This window comes from Notolepis coatsorum (assembly GCF_963971535.1).
Source record: "Notolepis coatsorum genome assembly, chromosome: 1".
Lineage (NCBI taxonomy): Eukaryota > Metazoa > Chordata > Actinopteri > Aulopiformes > Paralepididae > Notolepis > Notolepis coatsorum.
Window position 1 is genome coordinate 254,715,345 of NC_140165.1, and position 25,596 is coordinate 254,740,940.

The following is a 25,596-nucleotide window of genomic DNA, read 5'->3' on the forward strand; positions in this document are numbered from 1 at the left end:
CGGTGTAACTACACTGAACTTACGGACTGAACTTATGGTGTAACTACACTGAATTTATGGGGTAACTACACTGAACTTATGGTGTAACTACACTGAATTTACGGTGTAACTACACTGAACTTATGTATAATTACACTGAACTCATACTGTAACTTTGTATGAATCCGTACATATATAATATTTACTGGCTCCTACTGGTCCTTAAATGTCGGCACACCAGAAGACAACAAGACAACAAGGAACAATAAGGATCTAGAGTAACTTCCTGACATTTACCCTGTATGTGAATTCAGCTGTACCTACATTTAACCCTTTCACTGCGACAATACAGAAGGTTAACCCTTTCACTACCACATGACAAAGGGTTAACCTTTTCACAACCACACTACAGAAAGTTAACCCTTTCACTACCACACTACAGATGGTTAGTGTGGTAGTGAAAAGTTAAACTTCTGTAATGTGGTAGTGAAAGGTTAACCTTCTGTAGTGTGGTAGTGAAAGGTTAACCTTCTGTAGTGTGGTAGTGAAGGGTTAACCTTCTGTAGTGTGGTAGTGAAAGGTTAACCTTCTGTAGTGTGGTAGTGAAAGGTTAACCTTCTGTAGTGGTGGCGGGGGCTACAGTGGGGTCTACAGTGCTACAGTGGGGTCACTGATTGATTCTTAGGGGCGGGGCTACAGTGGGCTCACTGATTGATTTGTGGGGGCGGGGCTACAGTGGGGTCACTGATTGATTTGTGGGGGCGGGGCTACAGTGGGATCACTGATTGATTCATGGGGGCGGGGCTACAGTGGGATCACTGATTGATTCATGGGGGTGGGGCTACAGTGGAGTCACTGATTGATTCATGGGGGCGGGGCTACAGTGGGCTCACTGATTTATTTGTGGGGGCGGGGCTACAGTGGGGTCGCTGATTGATTCATGGGGCGGGGCTACACTGGGATCACTGATTGATTTGTGGGGGCGGGGCTACAGCGGGGTCACTGATTGATGCATGGGGGTGGGGCTACAGTGGGGTCACTGATTGATTTGTGGGGGCGGGGCTACAGTGGGATCACTGATTGATTTGTGGGGGCAGGGCTACAGTGGGATCACTGATTGATTTGTGGGGGCGGGGCTACAGTGGGATCACTGGGGGGGTCACTGATCTGGTATTTTCACATCTGACTGGAAAAAAAACTGATTCCAATTTTAGTTTCTCCCCATTTGGACGTTCACACAAAAAAGAAAAAGAAAACAAATTTAATCTGTGCAACAAATGGTTTAGAAATACAGAGGTGTTGGTAACAATTTAGTGGCACAATAATAATAATAATAATACAGTACCTTAAGAACTAATGAGGAAGTACATGCTAACCAAGGGTAGGAATAAATATTATTGAACTCATAGTTAACAGTTAGAATTAGAGGTAAGCAGGTAGAAGACGAGGATCTTGAGAGGCACACAGAGAGTTCTTCACTGGACGTGTCGTTGGGGAGCCAAGTGGAAGCCATCCTGGAAGAGCTTCCCTGCACTGAGACATCCGGGACGCAACGTATAGTTCCTCTGCAGATGCTTATACGCCATCGTCATGCCCCATACATGACGTGTCCCTTGCGTGCGTGGAAGCAGTCTCCCCCTCTCCGTGTCTTAGAAAACAGGGGGAGCCTATTTGACCTTGTTGACTGATGTAGCAACACGGAACCTATAAGGCGGCCCTCGTATCAGCTCACACTGACAATGGTTTGGTGTCGGGGGGGGGGGGGGGGGGGGTTATCACATGACCGGCTGGCTGTGAAGCTAATGGAGAGTTACTCTCGTTCCCACACAAAGAAACACAAGATTGATTAAACAATTCACACTGTCACTTGCGTACACACAGACGCAATGGATAGCTAGCTTCACAATCACACCTAAAAATAGTGTAGAGAGAAGGGTAACGTAATAACGTCTACACAGGACATTCTGAGAGGGAGAGAGGGAGGGAGGGGGGGAAAGGAGACATGTGTCACAATGACACTGAACATCGACAGAATGAAAGAAACGGCTAAATCTGACATACAGGGAGATGAATACAGAAAGTAACAAATAACATTAGGAATAATACGTAAAAACAGGAAGAAACTAAAGAAGAAGAAAGAGACCTAGCTAAAATGCTGGAACAGAGAGATACAAGTAAGTTACAGAATAAACCCTTTACAGTTTTACATCACCACAGATTCGAAAGGAGAACATTGATCAAGCTGGTAGGTACAGTAGAGTACAGTAAGTCCTGTGTGTGTGTGTGTGGGGGGGGGGGGGGGGGGGGCGTTGGGGATGGTGGTGGTTAATCGGTTGCTTTCACTTGCGCGATTTTCCATCCCCGAATTGGTTAAAACTAAATGCTTACCATTTGCTTACCGAATTGCAACGGGTAGGGGTCGGCATCACGTGAAAGCAACGCGTGGGGGGGGGCAGACGGGGGAATTGATTGATTACGGAGGTGGAAGGCGGTCATTATCTATTAACCAGAGCCGGGGGAGGGAGTGGTGGTCTCGGGGGAGGGAGTGGTGGTCGGTCCTTCCCAGCTGTACACCGGTGGCGGCACGGCGGGTCCAGCGGGTCCAACGTCCAGAGGACCGTCCCTAGAGAACAAGGGCAATGCCAATTCGCAGGTTTCCGGGTGCAACAGGAACCCTGAGAAGGTGCTGCTGGACTCGTTCTCGACGAACATTCCGTTAGTCAAAGCGTCCCTCACCTGTATCCACACCATGTCACCCATGGCCAGGCGCAGGATCAGCTGGTGGGAGGCGATGCTGAGCTCGGACGTCTCGGTGACCTTCACCACCGGAAAGAAGTTGTGGAAGAGGCCGACCTTGAGGATCCTCCCGAACACGGTGAAGCTGAAGCTGAAGACGTAGGTGCCGTTGACGGGCGCGTAGTAGATGCCTTGGTTGATGTTGTAGTGGCCCTGCACGTTGTACAGCATGCCTTCAAACTTCACGGGAGCACTGGGTGAAGGGAAGGGTCTCATCAGCGCCACGGAGAACGCTGACTGGACGGTGGCCGCGCAGGGCCCTGGAAGGCCCGGGAACCCCATCTCCCCCTCGTCCCCCTTTGACCCCGTGTTTCCCATCTGCCCCCCGGCTCCCATCGGGCCCAGATCTCCCTTGTCTCCCTTATCCCCCATCCTGCCGTGAGCTCCGTCCTCGCCGTCGGTGCAGTTACACATTCCCTCCTCCCCCTGATCTCCTTTCAGTCCCACGGAGCCTGGTTTACCGGCGGCTCCCAGTTCACCCGTGTCTCCCTTCGGACCGTGGGGACCGGCGGGGCCTGTGGGTCCGTCCGGACCCATGGGGCCGGAGCGTCCGGGAGGGCCATCTCGTCCCGGGGAGCCCATGGCCGCGTCACAGGCCTGGGGACAGACGCCGTCCGCTCCATCAGCCCCGTGTTCTCCTGGGGGCCCTTCGAAGCCACGGTCCCCCTTGTCACCTGTAATACAAACCAACAGGTATCACCAGGGATCTAAATGGACTGTGTTTATAGAACAGCTTTTATCCAAATCGCTTTACAACTTGTGCCTCACATTCACCCGTTCACTTACACATTCACACACCGATGGCAGAGGTGCCAACCTGCTCATCGGGAGCAGTTAGGGGTTAAGTGTCTCGCTCAAGGAACTTTCAGATTACCAGACTACCTCTCTACCTCCTGAGCCACTGTCACCCCCTAATCTAGAGTAGGATAACATTTGGTCGGTTACAACGTATCCAGATTTGTTCAAAGATTTATTAGGCTTGAACAAGGAGATCATCTGTGCTGAGAAGAACCTTCTCCTTCCATCCCTCCAATCACCCCCTGGCTTTGGACATGTGGTTACTTGATCAAATACGTACTAAAAAAAAATATCTCTCCTAATTACACATAGTCCATAGTCCCTTTCATGTACAATGTACAATAATGCTGTATATACTGTATATATAATATAAAATATACTTACCGTACATATATCTATTCACATATGTCTGTGGATACCTGCATATTATCCTTTTTGCATATCTGTAGATACTATATCTATATTATATGTACATATCCCTTACCTACTCTTACTAATTACACTTCTGGCCAGTATGACTTACTACCATAGTGTCTTTATACTTGTATCACCGTACATATTAATATTACAACTCTGTACATACATCTGATTAGCACTACACACAGTAGTACTAATTCTTATTTTATACCCAGTTTAATCATCTGTACATTGTATATTACTATTGCACTTTACTGTTATATTTGCACTCTGGTTGGATGCCAAACTTCTTCTCGTTGTACTGTACTTGTGCTGTATGGTGACTGTTACGAAGGATCAGATTAAACCGAGTATATATATTTATTTGTTGATATATATTGAATAGTATTTGTATATCGTTTGATATCCCTTGTATATTCCTTGTACATATACACGGAATATCCCTTTAGCCTACTATAGCCCATAATAGTTCATTCTCCTATTGGACAAAGGACCAGGCGCCAGGGGACCAGCCCCCGGAGTCAAGTTCAAAGTTACCGACAAGACATGTCTGTACTAGCCCCGGCCCTGCCTAGGGATACGGCGACACCAATGAGAGTGGCACTATTTGTTCACCGTGCATATAAATATGGCGCAAGTGAATACAGAGGCACTTAGTCAGAAACTTAGTAACCAACGTGAAGCCTCACCCACGATACGACGTGCGGTGAAGTATGGCCTGTTTGGCCCCAGAATAGCATTGAGACCACGTGCGAATTAATAACTGAATTGTCAGAGTTTGGCACTGTACCGTCGAGTGCGACGTATTTCTATTAAGTCAATAATAGTCTATTATGTATGGTGCATCGTGCGGTTAGAGTTCTAAAGTGACCAGCATCTCCAACGCTTCCTCGTGTTAGCTAGATTCTTATCCAGGCTGGGCCGACCACATGGCGCTTTCATCCGAGGAGATCTAGGCGAGGACCGAATGGACATGTACACTGGATTACCTACCCGACGTCTGCATAGCCCTGTGCGGCTGGAATATATATTTGCTTTGGTACTGTGATTTGTGGAGCGGATAATCGCCGACGCCTGTGAGTGTTGGATTTACCCCCGAGAGGAGTCAAGGTCGAGTCGGCGCTCAGAGAGCCTGAGGCCGCCTAGTTTTCTTCTTCACTGTGGAGCTACAGCCTACAAGAGAACCAAGCTGTATTCGTCTGCGGATCAAGAGTCTATCGCACTGTCTTCTGTACTCGAAGTCTCCCTAGATATCGTTGACCAGACGTTCTACTACCGACAGCTCTCCTACCCCCCCTGCCGGCTTACAACCGGGAGGACCCCTTCCAGTATATCCCGCTATATCATTAAGTGTACCATAGATATAATTCCCTAAGAGCCAGGTTGTATACTTGCCTCCTGCGTAACCAGAGAATGGACATTCAGTGTTGATTTGCCTACGAATACTCATTTGCCTTACAAGTGCAATCAAATGTAATATAAGTATCATATGTACCTTTTGCTCCATTAAATACTTGATTAATACCTTTGACTGGAACCGATTTCATTGTGGGAAGTGTTCATCATATTCATATATTGTGTACTGTATGGCCAGTAGTTAAAGTACATAAAGCGGTAGTGGTTTAATGATACCATACTTATCAATACAGTCAGGGAATTGTACCCCTCAGTTACAATTGGTCCTTCGAGCCGGAGGGTAACTAGTGTAATATTAATATAGTGGTATTAATATTGAAATGGCCTATGATGAACACTCCACAAAACGGTCCTCCTAAAGTAGATCGCCCGCAGCGTAGACGGCAGCCACCTCAGTACTTAGAGGATTACGCTGCCAGTATACTACCTAGCCTTCTACAGACGGTAAACGCGGTAAAAGTAGAAAGTAAAATTATGTCCGACCCTATCAACCAGGATACCCCGACCACAGAGGCCCTAGTGGGTTCTAATGTAACTGACCAAGCTCACGTGGGGACCAGGAGGGAACCGACACGACTTTACCCCCCGCCAAGACCGAAGAAGTAGTCCCCGGAGAGCTCCGGGAGGAAGACAACCCTCCAGAGATGGAACTCTGCACGGTACAAGAAGAGGAGAGCGCCGCGGAGATAGAGCTCCAGGACTCCCCGCAGGAGAACGCATCTCCAACGAGTACTGCCAGGAGCGGATCACCTCAACCAGCGTCTTCCCCCAGCGAGGCGGACAAGATGCTGGCACAGGCGTTCCTCGCCAGCCTAGCAGCCTCAACAGAGCGCGATCGACTCCAAGCACAGACGCTTAGTGAGCGCGAACATTCTTCCATGGAAAGAGAACGCATTCAAGCGCAGCAACGGAGCGACGAAGATCGTATACGTCTAGAGATTAGACGCCTTCAGACGGAAGAGAATATGGCAAGAGACCGGGCCGACACCCAGCGTGCCGCTGCCGGTGCCCAAAGAGAAGCAGAGCGCGACAGAATACAAGCGCAGCTAATGGAGCAGCTGATCGCCAAGGCAACACCCCCTCCCTCCGCACGGGGTTCCAGGGCCTCGTCAAGACACGGGTCAAGGGCACCCTCCCCTAACCGATCAAGCGACCCTGAACTCGACCACCAGAGAGAGCCTATACCCCCCTCCGAACCCCTTCCCCGACCGGTCCCAGTGAGACCCAGCTACAAGGAAGGAACGGTGTACACCGCGGAGAGGCTAAATAGACGACTACAGGATCTAGATGACCTGACAGAAGAAGAAGAGGGAGAGGAGGAGAGTCAAGCCCGACAGCAGCACAGTACTCCACAGGACCAGGAGGTCCAGTACAGCCCAGGCTCTACCCCCGCGGCTCTGCGCTACAGACCCCCGACTCTATTCACGGGTGAGCATGACGCACGACCAGTCCCGAGGAATAGCACCTGGATACGCGGGCCATGGTACCCTGCCGGTACCAGCCCACCGAGAGGCGTAAGAGGAGACTCGCCTAGGAGGCCTCTCTTCCAACGCTCACCGATGTGCCAGCCATCTACGGCGTCATACATTGGCACACCGACGTTTCCAGACTTCACCCATGAGAACCGAGCACAGTACATAGAGTTACGGATGTGCTTAGAGACAATGATGGTTGACATAGCTGATGAACGCCACAAGTATGCTATCCTATTGAAGCACCTGAAGGTGCCCCGAGCGCACAACATAGCGCTGGCCTATGCCACCTCTACTACCCCATACACAGCGGCTCTAGCAGCGCTCGACCAAAGATATGGACGCATATGGGATTACGTAATACAAGAGATAAGGCATATTGACCGCCTACCCCCAGCAACAGACAATCGCTCACTAGACGACCTGTCTATCAAAGTACAATCCCTGGTAGGGATGCTGGGGGCGCAACGAGAAAAGGGTATGCACGAACTATACGCAAACTCTAATGTCGAGAGGATTTTAGAGAAGCTGCCGCCCGCCCGACAAGAGCGCTTCAGGCGGCAAAGAGACCACCGTGATCCTAACGGTCCCGAGCCATCCCTCCTAGACCTAGCCGACTTCCTGGCGAGAGAAGTCAGCAGCCTACGATTGGATACGTTCGTGCGGAGCACACCAAGCTCCAGAGAGGGACCTAGGAGAGCAAACGATGGCCGAAGATTGGTGACTGTCATGCACCAATCAGAATCAGTACCGAGCAGCAAGAACCACAGTACCCCCTCGATAAAAGAGAAGTGGAAGATGGTGTGCCCGTACTGCGAAAAGGAACACTGGTTGTCACAATGTGACCTGTTCAAGAAGATGACCGCTGAAGAAGTGAGTCAATGGATAAAGTCCAACCGACGCTGTTACCGATGTGCGCGCAGTCACATGGCAGCCGATTGCCGCTTAAAGAAGAGGTGTAGTCGGTGTGACGGAGCCCACCTAGATGTCCTACACGACAGTAACAGAAGAAAGCCTGCACCTTCCAGCAGCACAAAGGCAAGTGTTATGTACATTGACCCCGCCAGCAGCGGGGGCGCCCAGGTGCTCTTAAAGGTGGTCCGCGTAACACTGAGTTACCAAGATAAGGTCATGGACACTTACGCCGTCCTTGACGACGGGTCAGAGAAGACCCTTCTCCTCGCGTCCGCTGCGGCCCAGCTGGGGCTGCGGGGGAGCGAAAACCAGATGACGATTCGGACAATAAGAAGAGATCTAAAGACGATAAAGGGCGAGAATGTCTCCTTCACTATCGCAGCAAGCGGGCAGCCAGAGAGACGGTATAGGATTACTGATGCTTTCACCAGCCAAGAAATAGGCCTGTCGCAGTACACCTACCCCATCGCCAAGCTGATGGATAAATATGTGCACCTGCGCCAACTACCTATCCCGCTCATAGACGGTGCCACCCCGACCCTGCTGATAGGCTCCGACCATGCAGACCTCATAGTCCCGATAGACCGGGTCCACACAGGACCCAGAGGCTGTCCTGCAGCAGTCGAGACCCGCCTAGGATGGACATTACAAGGCCCCCTCGCTAAGTCTCTTAACCGAACAGCAGCCACTAACTGCCTCCACTCCAGAGTGACAGAAGAAGACACCACTCTCCTGCAGCATGTCGAGAGGCTATGGACACTAGAGACAATGCCCTTTAAGAACGAAAAGAAAGACATTCGTTCCAAGGAAGACATTTACGCTATAGCCCTCCTCGAGCAAGGGACAAAGAGAGTCAACGTCAACGGAGTGATGAGATACGCAACTCCACTCCTGAGGCGAGAGGGTATGCCTACCTTTCACGCCACAAAAGAAGCGACGGAGCGGTATCTATTGAACACAGAGCGGCGCCTAGCCAAAGACCCCGCTCAAGAGACTGTGTACCGCGCTGAGATTAACAAGCTAATCACAGCGGGACACATAAAGAAAATTGACATTAAAGAGGCCGATCAGACGACCGAATCATGGTACGTGCCGCACCACAAGGTCCACCACAACGGCAAGGATCGTATTGTGTTCAACTGCAGCTACCAGATCGGATCACAAAATCTGAACAAAGAGCTCTTGCCCGGCCCAACACTCGGCCCCTCTCTACTAGGCGTGTTACTACGTTTCCGCCAGGACAAGGTGGCCATCAGCGGAGATATCAAAGGGATGTTCCTGCAGGTGAGACTAGTGGAGGAGGACAAGCCCCTGCTGCGGTTCCTATGGAGAGAGAGGATCGGGGATGAGCAACCAGCCATCTATCAATGGGAAGTCCTCCCTTTCGGAACCACATGCAGCCCCTGCTGTGCTACGTTTGCACTGCAGAAACACGTCGCAGAGGACCCAGCAGCAGATGAAGAGGTCCGACAAAGTGTAGGAAATAGTTTCTACGTGGACAACTGTTTGCAAAGCGTCTCGACGCCAGAAGAAGCCGAGGCTCTTCTACTCAAGCTCCGCGCCTCCCTGATCAAAGGCGGCTTTGATCTGAGGCAGTGGGCCAGCAGCGACCCGCAAGTATTGCGCAGCCTCTCCCCCGAGGACAAGGCAGCGAGCAGCGAGACCTGGATGGCGACCATCCCAGGAGAAGCCCAAGAAATGACACTAGGACTAGTCTGGCGCTTCAAAACAGACTCGCTCCATTATAGACACAAACCCCTGACCAAGGAGCAGGGAAGGTCGACGGCACTACCGACCACCAGACGGAGTGTATACAGAACACTCGCCAGACAATATGACCCGTTGGGATGTATTCTACCTTACACCACCAGGGCAAAGATGATTGTAAGAGCACTATGGGACAAGGACCAGGGCTGGGACGACCCCATACCCGAACACCTTGCATCCACATGGAGAGAGTGGGAGACGGAACTCCGCTCACTCCCAGGTGTTAACATACGCCGCAGCTACTTCCCACCCACAGTGAGGCCAGAGACATGCAAGATGGATCTGCACGTCTTCAGCGACGCCTCCGAAGTAGCCTACGGTTCGGTGGCCTACTTGCGTGCCCAAGAGGAGGGAGGAGAAATACATACTGCTTTCATCCTGGTTCGCTCAAGAATAGCCCCACGAAAGCAACAATCTATCCCGCGTCTAGAGCTCTGCGCAGCCCTAGCAGGAGCGCAGCTCGCCACGTTAATCCAACGTGAACTCACCATTCCGGTGCAAAGAACAATCTTGTGGTCAGACTCCACGACAGTACTCACATGGATCCGGTCTGATTCGTGCAGATACAAGGTCTTCGTGGGAGTCAGAGTCACAGAGATTCAAGAGTTAACAGAAGTAGCGAGCTGGAGGTATGTGGACACAAAACACAACCCAGCTGACGTCATCACCCGGGGAATGTCCCTGGATGACCTCACCCGTCACAACCTCTACAGTGACGGACCAGAGTTTCTCAAGCTCCCGGAAGAAGAGTGGCCTACACCCACCCCACGGGAGGCGAGTAAAGAGGAGGCCGAAAACAAGAAATCTATGTTCTGTGGATTGAACACACTCGTCTCCACAGACCCCGACATAGACGATTGCCTCACCCTAGAGAGTGCGCAGCTAAAGACATTTCTGTGGCACCACCCAGAGGTTCAGCCCACTACTGACATTTCAGCAGCTGACTACGAAGAAGCAGAACTTCTTCTACTACAACGAGCCCAGAGAGACTCGTTCCCCGACGAGCTAGACTGTCTACAGGGAGCAAAGCCTGTCCCATCAGACAGCAGACTGCTCCACCTAGCACCCGAGAGCGACGCCCATAGTCTCATCAGAGTGGGTGGTCGTCTGCGGAGAGCCCCAGACTTACCGGATGACGTCAAGTACCCGATAGTCTTGAACAGCCGACACAAGGTCACAGAGCTGATCATAAAGAAATACGACGAGGATGTGCACCACGCAGGGGCAGAGAGAGTCTTCGCGGAGATCAGACGTCGTTATTGGATACTGCAAGGGAGAGAAGCAGTGCGGCGCTTCCAGCGAACCTGTCTAGACTGTCGTAAGTGGCGAGCACAGCCCAGTATACCCCGGATGGCAGACCTACCTCCCTGTCGCCTCCGACTCGGCGACAAGCCCTTTCACTCCACCGGTATGGACTGTTTCGGCCCGCTGTATATAAAGAAAGGAAGAGGAACCGAGAAGCGGTGGGGTATTGTATTCAAATGCATGACCACCCGAGCGATACATATCGAACTCCTTCCAACCATGAGCACAGACTCATTCCTTATGGCCTTCCGAAGATTCACATCACGGAAAGGAAAACCGTCTACATTATTGTCTGATCACGGGACAAACTTCAAAGGCGGAGAAAGAGAGCTGAGAGAGAGCTTCCAAGCTATGGGCCCAGAACTTAAGACCCACCTCGCTCCATCCCAGATTGACTTCCAGTTTAATCCCCCGAACGCACCTCACTTCGGTGGAACTTGGGAACGAGAAGTACGTTCCATCAAGACAGCCCTGTACGCCGTGCTTGGGGCCCAGACCGTGGCGGAAGAAGTCTTAATGACAGTCCTCACGGAGATCGAGGGAGTATTGAACTCAAAGCCCCTCGGTTACGTCTCAAGTGATGTAGCAGATGTCGACCCAGTCACCCCCAACACACTCTTGATGGGGCGGCTGGACCCCGCGCTACCCCAGACAATGTACAGGCCTGAAGAAGCGAACGGCCGAAGAATGTGGAGGTACAGTCAAGTATTGGCTGACAAGTTTTGGAACAGCTTCCTACTCCACTACCTACCGTCTCTACAGACCCGCCAGAAATGGGTAAAAGAGAGAGACAATTTGACAGAAGGAACAGTCGTCATGATTATCGACCAGTCACTACCCCGAGCTATGTGGCCGGCTGGCCGCGTAAGCAAAGTGATCACCGGTGCCGACGGAAAGGTCCGAGCAGCTGAAGTGCTCGTCCAAGGGCGGACCTACACCCGACCCGTGGCGAGGCTAATAGAACTGCCAAGGCTCCCCGATACTATCGATGACGACCATGACCCCATGACTTTGTGAATTGACTGACCCTCACAGCAGACATTGAGTAGTGGACAGTGCGGTTAATCTGTCTCTGCTTAGCTAATTAGGTGGGACTAATTAGGGGGCGGCTGTTACGAAGGATCAGATTAAACCGAGTATATATATTTATTTGTTGATATATATTGAATAGTATTTGTATATCGTTTGATATCCCTTGTATATTCCTTGTACATATACACGGAATATCCCTTTAGCCTACTATAGCCCATAATAGTTCATTCTCCTATTGGACAAAGGACCAGGCGCCAGGGGACCAGCCCCCGGAGTCAAGTTCAAAGTTACCGACAAGACATGTCTGTACTAGCCCCGGCCCTGCCCAGGGATACGGCGACACCAATGAGAGTGGCACTATTTGTTCACCGTGCATATAAATATGGCGCAAGTGAATACAGAGGCACTTAGTCAGAAACTTAGTAACCAACGTGAAGCCTCACCCACGATACGACGTGCGGTGAAGTATGGCCTGTTTGGCCCCAGAATAGCATTGAGACCGCGTGCGAATTAATAACTGAATTGTCAGAGTTTGGCACTGTACCGTCGAGTGCGACGTATTTCTATTAAGTCAATAATAGTCTATTATGTATGGTGCATCGTGCGGTTAGAGTTCTAAAGTGACCAGCATCTCCAACGCTTCCTCGTGTTAGCTAGATTCTTATCCAGGCTGGGCCGACCACATGGCGCTTTCATCCGAGGAGATCTAGGCGAGGACCGAATGGACATGTACACTGGATTACCTACCCGACGTCTGCATAGCCCTGTGCGGCTGGAATATATATTTGCTTTGGTACTGTGATTTGTGGAGCGGATAATCGCCGACGCCTGTGAGTGTTGGATTTACCCCCGAGAGGAGTCAAGGTCGAGTCGGCGCTCAGAGAGCCTGAGGCCGCCTAGTTTTCTTCTTCACTGTGGAGCTACAGCCTACAAGAGAACCAAGCTGTATTCGTCTGCGGATCAAGAGTCTATCGCACTGTCTTCTGTACTCGAAGTCTCCCTAGATATCGTTGACCAGACGTTCTACTACCGACAGCTCTCCTACCCCCCCTGCCGGCTTACAACCGGGAGGACCCCTTCCAGTATATCCCGCTATATCATTAAGTGTACCATAGATATAATTCCCTAAGAGCCAGGTTGTATACTTGCCTCCTGCGTAACCAGAGAATGGACATTCAGTGTTGATTTGCCTACGAATACTCATTTGCCTTACAAGTGCAATCAAATGTAATATAAGTATCATATGTACCTTTTGCTCCATTAAATACTTGATTAATACCTTTGACTGGAACCGATTTCATTGTGGGAAGTGTTCATCATATTCATATATTGTGTACTGTATGGCCAGTAGTTAAAGTACATAAAGCGGTAGTGGTTTAATGATACCATACTTATCAATACAGTCAGGGAATTGTACCCCTCAGTTACAGTGACAATACATTTTAATCTAATCTAATCTAATGTAATGTAATCTAATCTAGAGGTCATGGTCGCCCACATGTAGTGCAGCGTTGTAGATGTAAGACACTATTATCATTATTTAATTATTTATGTAATTCAGTTTCCATTTAATGTTGTTTAGTAACGACCAGTACATTGTCATTGTTTTTGAGGTTCCACCCGTCACACTTGATCCTGTTGCCCAAACCAGAGACAGCCCCCAGGCCCAGGGTTCAGAGTTCTGTGTTGTTTTGACATTAACTCATTGGCTGCCAGCTATTAGCCTTATCCTGTAGTAGCTACTGCCAACGCTGTAAACGATGGGAGTTAGTCACCTTGTTTGCAGAGCTATAACTATATATATATTATAGCTATGGATGCAATACTATGGCCCATTTGACATCAAGTATCTATCGTTCAAGATGTGAAAAAGGAATAATTTTTCCATCCATACATTCCCGGTTTATACCGTGGTGAAAATAAGTATGGTTTAGAGCGGTTTAGGGTAATTCCTGGGAGGCTAGTAATAGGCCGCGACGCATATTATACTTAATCCATTGGCATTTCGTCCCTATACACGCTACAATAAAAAATTCAAATGCATATGATCGGTATATTATGTTCCATCATGAATGCATGAAAGGGGGAGGGGGGGTAGTTTCTGATTAATTGATTGTCAATAACGGCATTCGTTAGTACAACAGCATAGGCTGATCAGGGCGATGGCTATGAAAACAAGGCACAATCAAGCTGAAATTTATGTTAAATTGCTCTTACCTGTGGCCGGTGAGATTCCAAAAAGAATATTCCAATTATTTGATTGCCATCTGCTAGATCATATGTCCATTTGGGCCACGACATAACCCACCACAGCATAATGAATCGAGGGTCCCGAAAACTATTCAATGCGATCGGGTAAAGCCCTCGGTCCAGGCTACTAGAAAAGTCCGCCCGGAGGAATTTCATCGACACACAGCCACATACACAGAGTCTCAAAGGGAGTGCAGCATCGGCCGCATACCACCAGGCGGCTGTATTGGACTTTTGCGATCTCAGACTCATTCCCTATGGTTACACAGGCTCCCTGGATGGATAACGATTGGAAATAGCAAATAAAATAAATAACGATCAAATAAGACGAGTATACTTGTCGTTGGCGGGGAATGAGTTAAGGTGCCCAGGGTTAAGATCCTTGGTGTTGTTTGACAAGGCGAGGCGCCCGTTTGAAAATGGTCATTTTTGGCTGGATAGGAAATGTGAATTTAGATATTATCATATTTTGCCTCTACAACTAACCCTTTCATAAAGCAGGGCTCAAAAGCAACTAAAACATCTCATTGTCCCGGCATCATATCACCAACCATTTAGCTATTCATCACATTGAAACAGAATTAGCTTTTTCTTTTTTTATGAAATATTAGCTAATTGGCTATATTTATATAATATCTAAGGGGATCCGTATTTCCTGAACCAACCTGCCATCAACCTCACTCACCATCAACCTCACTCACTCATCGCTCACTCACTCACTCACTCACTCACTCACTCACTCACTCACTCACTCACTCTCACTCACTCACTCACTCCCACTCACTCACTCACTCACTCACTCACTCACTCTCACTCACTCATCAACCTCACTCACTCACTCACTTACTCACCAACCACACTCACTCTTCACTCACTCATCAACCCCACTCACCTCACTCACTCACTCACTCACTCACTCACTCACTCACTCACTCACTCACTCACTCACTCACTCACTCACTCACTCACTCACTCATCACTCACTCACTCACTCACTCATCACTCACTCATCACTCACTCACTCACTCACTCACTCACTCACTCACTCACTCACTCACTCACTCCTCACTCACTCACTCACTCACTCACTCACTCACTCACTCACTCACTCACTCATCACCTCACTCACCCACTCACTCACTCACTCACTCACTCACTCACTCACTCACAACCTCACTCACTAACTCACTCACTCACTCACTCACTCACTCACTCACTCACTCACTCACTCACTCACTCACTCACTCACTCACTCACTCACTCACTCACTCACTCACTCACTCATCAACCTCACTCACCCACTCACTCACTCACTCACTCACTCACTCACTCACTCACCAACCTCACTCACTAACTCACTCACTCACTCACTCACTCACTCACTCACTCACTCACTCACTCACTCACTCACTCACTCACTCACTCACTAACTCACTCACTCACTCACTCACTCACTCACTCACTCACTCACTCACTCACTTACTCACCTTTGAAGCCTCTCATTCCTTTGTCTCCCATACGTCCCTGAAGACCTCTTTGTCCCTTCAGACCCTCCTCTCCCTTCGCTCCTGTGGGCGGAGACACGCAGTGAGGAGACAGTGAGGAGACAGTGAGGAGACACAGTGAGGAGACAGTCTGTGTAAAGGTTCATTCAGATAAGATGTTTTTTCCCTATTCAACTGGGATACCTCTTCCCCTATTCAACTGGGATACCTCTTGAATATCTAAGGGGATCCGTATTTCCTGAACCAAGTGTTTCATGTCGTTCTCACAGGCTGGTATCGTCATTGTCATGTTGTTTCAAGAGTTTACTGTGTGCTACCAATGGCTGTAATGAGAAAACCTTAATCTGTATCTTAGTATAGGCCAATACTTTTTTTTTTGTATTTTTTTTTTTGTATTATTTTTTAAACAAACACATAAACAAACATGACAACACACGATAAGATATACAAGCATTAGTTGACAGTGCACATCCAATGAAATCACCATTTAGTTAATTGTCTTATACAGGATATACCCCTAATACCTGTTATCTAAAAACCTACACACATATGCTCTAGCTCGTACCCCCCCCCTCCCGGACCCCCCATTGGATAATCCAACCATTATAACTTGTTCCTAACCAGACACTACCATTATATGCTAGCTTTTATTCTCTCCACCACTTCTAACCACATTGTCATTTTGGATTCATTGAGACCCAAAATTCTTGCTGTAGATATTTCTTGATAAATCACATCGAGATATGTAAGAAGGCCAATACCTTATAGATATATCTTATAGGCCAATACCTTATAGATATATCTTATAGGCCAATACCTTATAGATATATCTTATAGGCCAATACCTTATAGATATACCTTATAGACCAATACCTTATAGATATATCTTATAGGCCAATACCTTATAGATATATCTTATAGGCCAATACCTTATAGATATATCTTATAGGCCAATACCTTATAGATATACCTTATAGGCCAATACCTTATAGATATACCTTATAGGCCAATACCTTATAGATATATCTTATAGGCCAATACCTTATAGATATATCTTATAGGCCAATACCTTATAGATATATCTTATAGGCCAATACCTTATAGATATATCTTATAGGCCAATACCTTATAGATATATCTTATAGGCCAATACCTTATAGATATATCTTATAGGCCAATACCTTACAGATATATCTTATAGGCCAATACCTTATAGATATATCTTATAGGCCAATACCTTATAGATATATCTTATAGGCCAATACCTTATAGATATATCGTATAGGCCAATACCTTATAGATATATCTTATAGGCCAATACCTTATAGATATATCTTATAGGCCAATACCTTATAGATATACCTTATAGGCCAATACCTTATAGATATATCTTATAGGCCAATACCTTATAGATATATCTTATAGGCCAATACCTTATAGATATATCTTATATAGGCCAATACCTTATATATATAACTTATAGGCCAATACCTTATAGATATATCTTATAGGCCAATACCTTATAGATATATCTTATAGGCCAATACCTTATAGATATATCTTATAGGCCAATACCTTATAGATATACCTTATAGGCCAATACCTTATAGATATATCCACATTTCAATACCTTATAGATATATCCTATAGGCCAATACCTTATAGGCATATCCTATAGATCAATTCCGTATATATATATATATATATATATATATATATATATATATATATATCCTATAGGTCGATATCATATAGATACAGTATATTCTATAGGCCAATACCTTATAGATATATCCTATAGGTCAAAACTGTATAGATACCTCCTATAGGTCAATACATAGATACAGTATATCATATAAGCCCATACCTTGTAAATATATCCTATAGGTCAATATATTATAGATACATCATATAGTCCAATTCCTTATAGATGCATCATGGTGTAGATGTTAGTAAAGTCAGATTATACTACAGTAAGACTACAGTAATCTCTCTGATATAAACGGTGTGGTGTTGATGTTAGCATGTAGGTCAGGCCTGATATGAACGGTGTGGTGTAGATGTTAGCATGTTGATGTTAGCATGTTGATGTTAGCATGTTGGTCAGGCCTGATATGAACGGTGTGGTGTAGATGTTAGCATGTTGGTCAGGCCTGATATAACCAGTGTGGTGTAGATGTTAGCATGTTGATCAGGCCTGATATAAACAGTGTGGTGTAGATGTTAGCATGTTGATGTTAGCATGTTGGTCAGGCCTGATATAAACAGTGTGGTGTAGATGTTAGCATGTTGATCAGGCCTGATATAAACAGTGTGGTGTAGATGTTAGCAAGTTGATGTTAGCATGTTGGTCAGGCCTGATATAACAGTGTGGTGTAGATGTTAGCATGTTGATGTTAGCATGTTGGTCAGGCCTGATATAAACAGTGTGGTCAGAGTTTTGGACCCCTGGCTCCATTTCCTCATGATCTACTGATGATATTGTTGAAGGGAAATGTTTTTCTCAATCCATGCTGAAGGCACAGATCATTTAAAACGATGTCAGGTTAATGGGGCCACTGTGAACAGGGGATCATCCCTATGTTCCCCGGGTCCTATGTTCCCTGCTTGATTGATTAAAGGGGAACTATCTTATAAATGGCCTTTTTGAGTGTTTAGCATTGTTTCCTAGCTATGTGAACTTATATTAATATGATCTATGTCTCAAAATTCTCATATTGGCGCATTCTTCCAATTCTCCTCTCACAATATTCACCCTCACTGAACTGAGTCGTTTGAAAATGTGCCTATATGTGATGTCATATAGTCACTGCTGCATGTTAATGTTCAGGCTAAGACGACGCACCGCAGTGGTTTAGGAGCCCAGGCTCAAAACGGCTCGAGATCTTGAGGTAGAAAAATGCTGTTTTTGAGGACTTGATTAGAAATACAAAACAATGAATAAAAAAAATATATATATTACAGAGGTGTTCCATAGACTCACAGGAATTGTGTAAAAGTGCCCAAATAGTGAAAGAAATAGTAAAATAGTTCCCCTTTAATAGATTGAACATTTTATAAATTTTTATTATTTTATTAATTATTAATGTCCGCCTTGTTTCGAACTGGTTAAGCTTAGGCCCTCTTTCGAACTGGTTAAGGTTAGAGTTTGGAATCAGGGCTGGTGGTCTAAAATGTTCAATCAATCAATCAATCAAAGCGGGGAACATAGAACCCGGGGAACATAGGACCCGGGGAACATAGACATGCTCCCGTGAACAGTATTCAAACTTTGACAACATCATTGATGAGTAGGAAATAACATTAGGGATATTGGTGACCAAATGTCCTCTTTTGCCCGGACATGTCCTCTTTTCACGCCCTGTCCGGGGCGTCCGGGGGGGGTTTATAAATTCATGGAAATGTCCGGGTTTCATTTTTTTTCAGTTTCAGTTTCAGTTTCACGGCCCTTTGCGAGCATCTGAAGGCTCGGCACTGCATTTTTCGCCGAACATATAAATTACAGAATTAAAGCGCCATTCGTTGCCGTTCGAATGCCATCTGAATCGCCAAAATCCGTGCCTCGGTTCTCGAGTTACATGCCGATATGTCAGGCGTGCAACTTTTTTATTATCACGCACCCGGACACGTGAATATTAAAGGCAACCAACTTGTGTTCAGCTTTTCTCTGATTGGCCACGACCCCATGCCGCTAGCCCGCCCCCTTTTGCCGCGAGCGGCAGGAACCTTCAAGTTCCCTGGTGCAAAATAAATCTGGTAGTTGGTTTATGACGTTAATTAATAATAAACACTGTTAGGACTCTTAATAATAAACACTGTTAGGACTATCTGACTCTTAATAATAAACACTGTTAGGACTATCTGACTCTTACTAATAAACACTGTTAGGACTATAAACACTAGGACTATCTGACTCTTAATAATAAACACTGTTAGGGCGATCTCGATTCACGCGTCACTACTGTAACTAGAAACTCTGGGTGTCACTGTACATCAGTGTGGAACTGTACGCTGTAACGTTATGCGTTATTTCGCGTTTTTAACGTCATAAACCAACTACCAGATTCACTCGTCACTACATCCGTGGAGGCTGCTTGCTGAAGCGCCAGCGGGGCGAAGCGGTGGTTTGTCCCCGGCTTCCGTGCGCCGCCGCCGGCTTGACTCGGTTCAGCTCCAGCAGCAGCGGCCGTGCTCCGTTGTAGAAGCCCTTCAATGACAGAGCTCTCATATTTTGCGAATGCATATCTTAAATTATGGCTATGTGTCTAATATGGCTGTCGCTTATCAATGACTTCGCGACAGCCATATTAGACACATAGCCATAATTTAAGATATAGTTTATAATGCATTCGCAAATATGAGAGCTCTGTCATTGAAGTGGGTGGTGGCAGCTTTACTAACAGCGTTCACCCTGATGTAAAGTAGCGATTTTTATTGTTTTGTCATGACAAACCAATTACATAATCCCAACATATGTGTAAAGAAACAACATATTCCAGTTAACGGTATATTTTTTTAATGATTCATTACGGTATAAATTAGGTTAACTGGAGCAGGGGGACCCTGATGGAAACAAGACAAACGTCTTTTTCAGGTCTGCATCCCCTTAACAATTGTATGTATTGAGCCGTACTGTATTGTACCCATTCTGCAATCTGTTAAATAAAGTTTTCATTCATTCATGCGTATTGCTGGCTCTCATATTTGCGAATACAATAGCGTTCACGCGGCAGCTCGGTCACGTGGCCGTGTGGCCAATCAGAGAAACGCTGAACGAAAGGCTGAACACAAGTTGGTTGCCTTTAATATTCACGCACCCCGGACTCCCGGAGAAGCATGCAGCTGCAGAGCCGCAGAGCCAGCGGCGCTCTCAGGGCCGGGCTCTGACGGCCGCGCTGTGAGGGCCGCTCAGCAGCGCCACCCACCCAATTGCTGAATTGCCAATGGCTGAATTGGAGTATTGCACTGTGCGGGCACAGCTGTGAGATCCGCGCGAGGCCAGAAGATGTACATACTGTATGAGTAAATTAACTATACTTTTGCTCACACAATATCTTGAATTAATGTGTTTATTTATTTCGAACATAAATTGAAAATAGATAATAATAAAAAAACAAGTAATAAACAGATTAAAAAACAAACAAGCAGGAGTAGGATGAAGTGTAAACGTATGTATTCCTACCCCCTTGATTGATTGATTGATTGATTGATTGATTGAAAACTTTATTAACAGATTGCAGAATGGGTACAATACAGTACGGCTCAATACACACAATTGTTAAGGGGATGCAGACCAGAGAAAGACTTTCGTCTTGTTTACATCAGGGTCCCCCATTTTCAATTCATCATAACATATATGACATACATGACATACAGATAGACAGTATTCAGTATACATTCACACTCTATTATCTTATGCAACTCATATTCACTCCACAAACTGAAATATACATACATTGTTGAATCAACAGCCTGTTTCTTGAAGTTAGACTCTCCTCTAAATTGTAACCCCCCTCTCTATAACAGAATTTTTGGATGTTACCCGGGAGTGAATTGTTTCGTGCTTTAAACATGATTTGTGCAGTCTTAAATTCAGCCAGGTCCCAGAGTTTCATGGCATGTGATTTAAAAAATAGTGTGTTTGTGTGTTCCAGATATCCTACCTTATTGATAATCAAATCAAAATCAAATGTATTTGTAAGGCCCGACAACACACGTAAGACTTCAGGCTATGGATTTGCTGTGTTTTCCAGCTTATTAAAAAAATATATATATATTATTTTGGAATATTGCAACTACTACACAAAAACGTGAGTACACAAGTTCAACTTATGTTCAGCCCTATGTTACTCATTAGCACTAAAAGTGATTTTTATTTATTGTGTACGAAACTTCAAAATGTTATCTTTCAAAAGAGACCAGGCTTATGCATGTGCTATAAGCATAAAGTATAAAGATAAGCTTTGCAAAAAAGGTATGCAGTCCTCAAGTTCAAGTAAAAAAAAAAATGCCGCTTTTCTGGGTGCATGTTAAGAGGTTAAAACAATAAAGGCATCTTTGAGTAAACTTTGAGTAGAGATTCAAGAGGTTTATTCATCACATACAGTACAGTACATACACAAGACATAGTGAAATGAAGGTGGCCATGCTTCGATTGTGCAAAGTATCATTAAGTATCTCGAGGCTGGGGCCAGCATGTCCTCTTTTTTGGAAATCAATATGGTCACCCTATGACAACCTTCTGGAACCCCGTCAAAAGTATTTCAAACATCTGTATTGTGGAGAGAAGCAGCAAATCCACCCCCTTACCTTTTATACCCGGCCTCCCTGTGAAGCCTGGACGACCTCTGAACCCTGTGAGACCTCTTCTGCCCGAGCTGCCCGGAGGGCCTGAGAGAGAGAGAGAGAGAGAGAGAGAGAGAGAGAGAGAGAGAGAGAGAGAGAGAGAGAGAGAGAGAGAGAGAGAGAGAGAGAGAGAGTAGGTATAGATGTGAATACACAGTGTGTAGATCAGTGGCGGCTGCTGACCAAATTTTTTGGTGAAGCACAAATTATTATATTATATTATATATTAAATTATATTTTTTAAACATCCCCAAGGCTGCAACACCCCCATTCCTCCCAGGTGTCAGGCTCCTCATTCGCACATCACCACCACCCCTCCTGCTCCACTGCCATCACCACCGCCACTACCACCACCCCTCCTGCTCCACTGCCATCACCACCCACACCACCTACCCATTCGCACATTCTCATGTTGACCACAAAGTCAACAAACAACACTTCTACCTCCCCGGGCCGAACCGACCACTTTCCCCGAAATCGGACTGAAAAACAAACTTTTCATCCAAAAAAATATTTGTATGGTAACGTATTAAAAAGGTTTTTCTGACTTTTTAAATTTTTCGTGACCTCCATGTTTTGGGGGTCTTCATCGTCAAAATCGGATCCGGGATTCAGCTCCCAACAGTCGGGCAAGAACTGCAGGTTTTCAGCCTCTCTCCAGGCTCCTGGACAGAACGAGCCGCGTGATTTGTTTTCCATAGCCTATGTTTGCGAAGAGGCTACGGAAAAAAATCACGCCGCTGTGCATCTCTGATTGGATCTTAAGTTTGTGTGGCACAGCGTGAACGCCAATCAGTCTCGTGCACAAAGTCTCACTAGACCGCCTACCCTACCCTATTTTGATTGGATAATTACATTCTTAAGCCCAACCCAGTGCAATTATTTTGCACTGAGTGATTGACAGCTGGCCATTACTGCAGTTATGATCAGGCCAGATCAGAGAGCTCAGAGCTGTCACGTGGCCAGTTTTGAAGAATAAAAAATCACTGGCATTTATTTTTTACATAGGAAAACATTTATAAAAAAAAAATATATATAATAATAATAATAATTAAAAAAAAATATATATATATATATATATATATGTAAATTAATAATACTTTTTTTTCTTCTTCTTCTTTTTCTTCTTTCTGACTGTATATTATGAGTACTGCCTCACTTGTTGTCATGGAATAACCTCCACTGGTGTAGATGTTATACCATGTAGGCCTCTGGTCGTTAGGCAGGTATAGATGTGAATACACAGTGTGTAGATGTTATACCATGTAGGCCTCTGGTCGTTAGGTAGGTATAGATGTGAATACACAGTGTGTAGATGTTATACCATGTAGGCCTCTGGTCGTTAGGCAGGTATAGATGTGAATACACAGTGTGTAGATGTTATACCATGTAGGCCTCTGGTCGTTAGGTAGGTATAGATGTGAATACACAGTGTGTAGATGTTATACCATGTAGGCCTCTGGTCGTTAGGTAGGTATAGATGTGAATACACAGTGTGTAGATGTTATACCATGTAGGCCTCTGGTCGTTAGGTAGGTATAGATGTGAATACACAGTGTGTAGATGTTATACCATGTAGGCCTCTGGTCGTTAGGTAGGTATAGATGTGAATACACAGTGTGTAGATGTTATACCATGTAGGCCTCTGGTCGTTAGGTAGGTATAGATGTGAATACACAGTGTGTAGATGTTATACCATGTAGGCCTCTGGTCGTTAGGTAGGTATAGATGTGAATACACAGTGTGTAGATGTTATACCATGTAGGCCTCTGGTCGTTAGGCAGGTATAGATGTGAATACACAGTGTGTAGATGTTATACCATGTAGGCCTCTGGTCGTTAGGTAGGTATAGATGTGAATACACAGTGTGTAGATGTTATACCATGTAGGCCTCTGGTCGTTAGGCAGGTATAGATGTGAATACACAGTGTGTAGATGTTATACCATGTAGGCCTCTGGTCGTTAGGTAGGTATAGATGTGAATACACAGTGTGTAGATGTTATACCATGTAGGCCTCTGGTCGTTAGGTAGGTATAGATGTGAATACACAGTGTGTAGATGTTATACCATGTAGGCCTCTGGTCGTTAGGTAGGTATAGATGTGAATACACAGTGTGTAGATGTTATACCATGTAGGCCTCTGGTCGTTAGGCAGGTATAGATGTGAATACACAGTGTGTAGATGTTATACCATGTAGGCCTCTGGTCGTTAGGCAGGTATAGATGTGAATACACAGTGTGTAGATGTTATACCATGTAGGCCTCTGGTCGTTAGGCAGGTATAGATGTGAATACACAGTGTGTAGATGTTATACCATGTAGGCCTCTGGTCGTTAGGTAGGTATAGATGTGAATACACAGTGTGTAGATGTTATACCATTTAGGCCTCTGAGTCCGGTCTCTCCCTTGGGCCCCGCTGTTCCTTTACAACGTGAACACACACAGAACCAGGGGATCTCACTGGCAGAGGGCACCACTGGGCTCGTCAGCAGCATCTCGCAGTAGGAGTCTGTGTTGTCCTTGCCAGGGTATGGGAGGCTCATGTTCCCCTTGGGGGGGTCGGGGCCGAGGCCGGGGCCGGGGCCGGAGCCGGGGCCGGGAGGCCAGGGGTTCGCCACGACGGACGATAGGGACACAAGGCCCAGAAAATACCTCAGGAGGGATTTCATGTTCTAGAGAGAGAGAGAGAGAGAGAGAGAGAGAGAGAGAGAGAGAGAGAGAGAGAGAGAGAGAGAGAGAGAGAGAGAGAGAGAGAGAGAGAGAGAGGGAGAGAGAGAGAGAGAGAGAGAGAGAGACGGAGAGTTAATTAAAGTAATTAAACAGTACTTTTCACTTCTTTGCTATGAACATTCAAGACCCCTAGATGAAGAAACATATTGATTTTTGTGAGCCTGTGCTCTAGCGCCACCATCAGGCCAAACGTTAGATTTTCTAATTAGTGTATCTGTTTTTCACACAGTCACCAGAGTTCTACCCAGAATGCAGCTCTTTGTGGATACCATACGGTGTATGAAGCCATGTTTGATTTCTTTTATACTAAGTACACTACAGGCTGTTTGCCTGATTCTCACCCAACATCCAGAGAACACTGTCTTTAAATCATTTAGATAGTTGATCATCCAAACCGTATGACCCCCAGATCCAGTCAAGCTGGGTAGCGCAGTGGACTAAGCACTCGCCTACCACTGCAGACTCTGGCTGTGTTAGCGGGTGGGAAGCCGGTGGGGTATGTGTCCTGGTCGTTCTAAACTGCGACTCCTCCTGGTCGGCCGGGGCGCCTGTTCAGCAGGGAGGGGATCTGGGGGAAATGGCGTGAACCTCCGCACACGTTACGTTCCCCCAGTGAAACTCCTCGCTGTCAGGTGAAAAGAAGTGGCTGGCGACTCCACATGTATAGGAGGAGGCATGTGGTAGTTCTACACCCTCCCCAGGCCGACGGTGGGGCAATGCGCGCAACGACCAGGAAGGGAATTGGCATAACGACTAAATTGGGATGGGTGAAAAATACAGAAAAAAACCCAAATTAAATAAATTAAAAAGAGGAATATAATGGTAAACAGGAAGTGAGAGGCTATGTTACTTGCGAATGCTTTCCAGA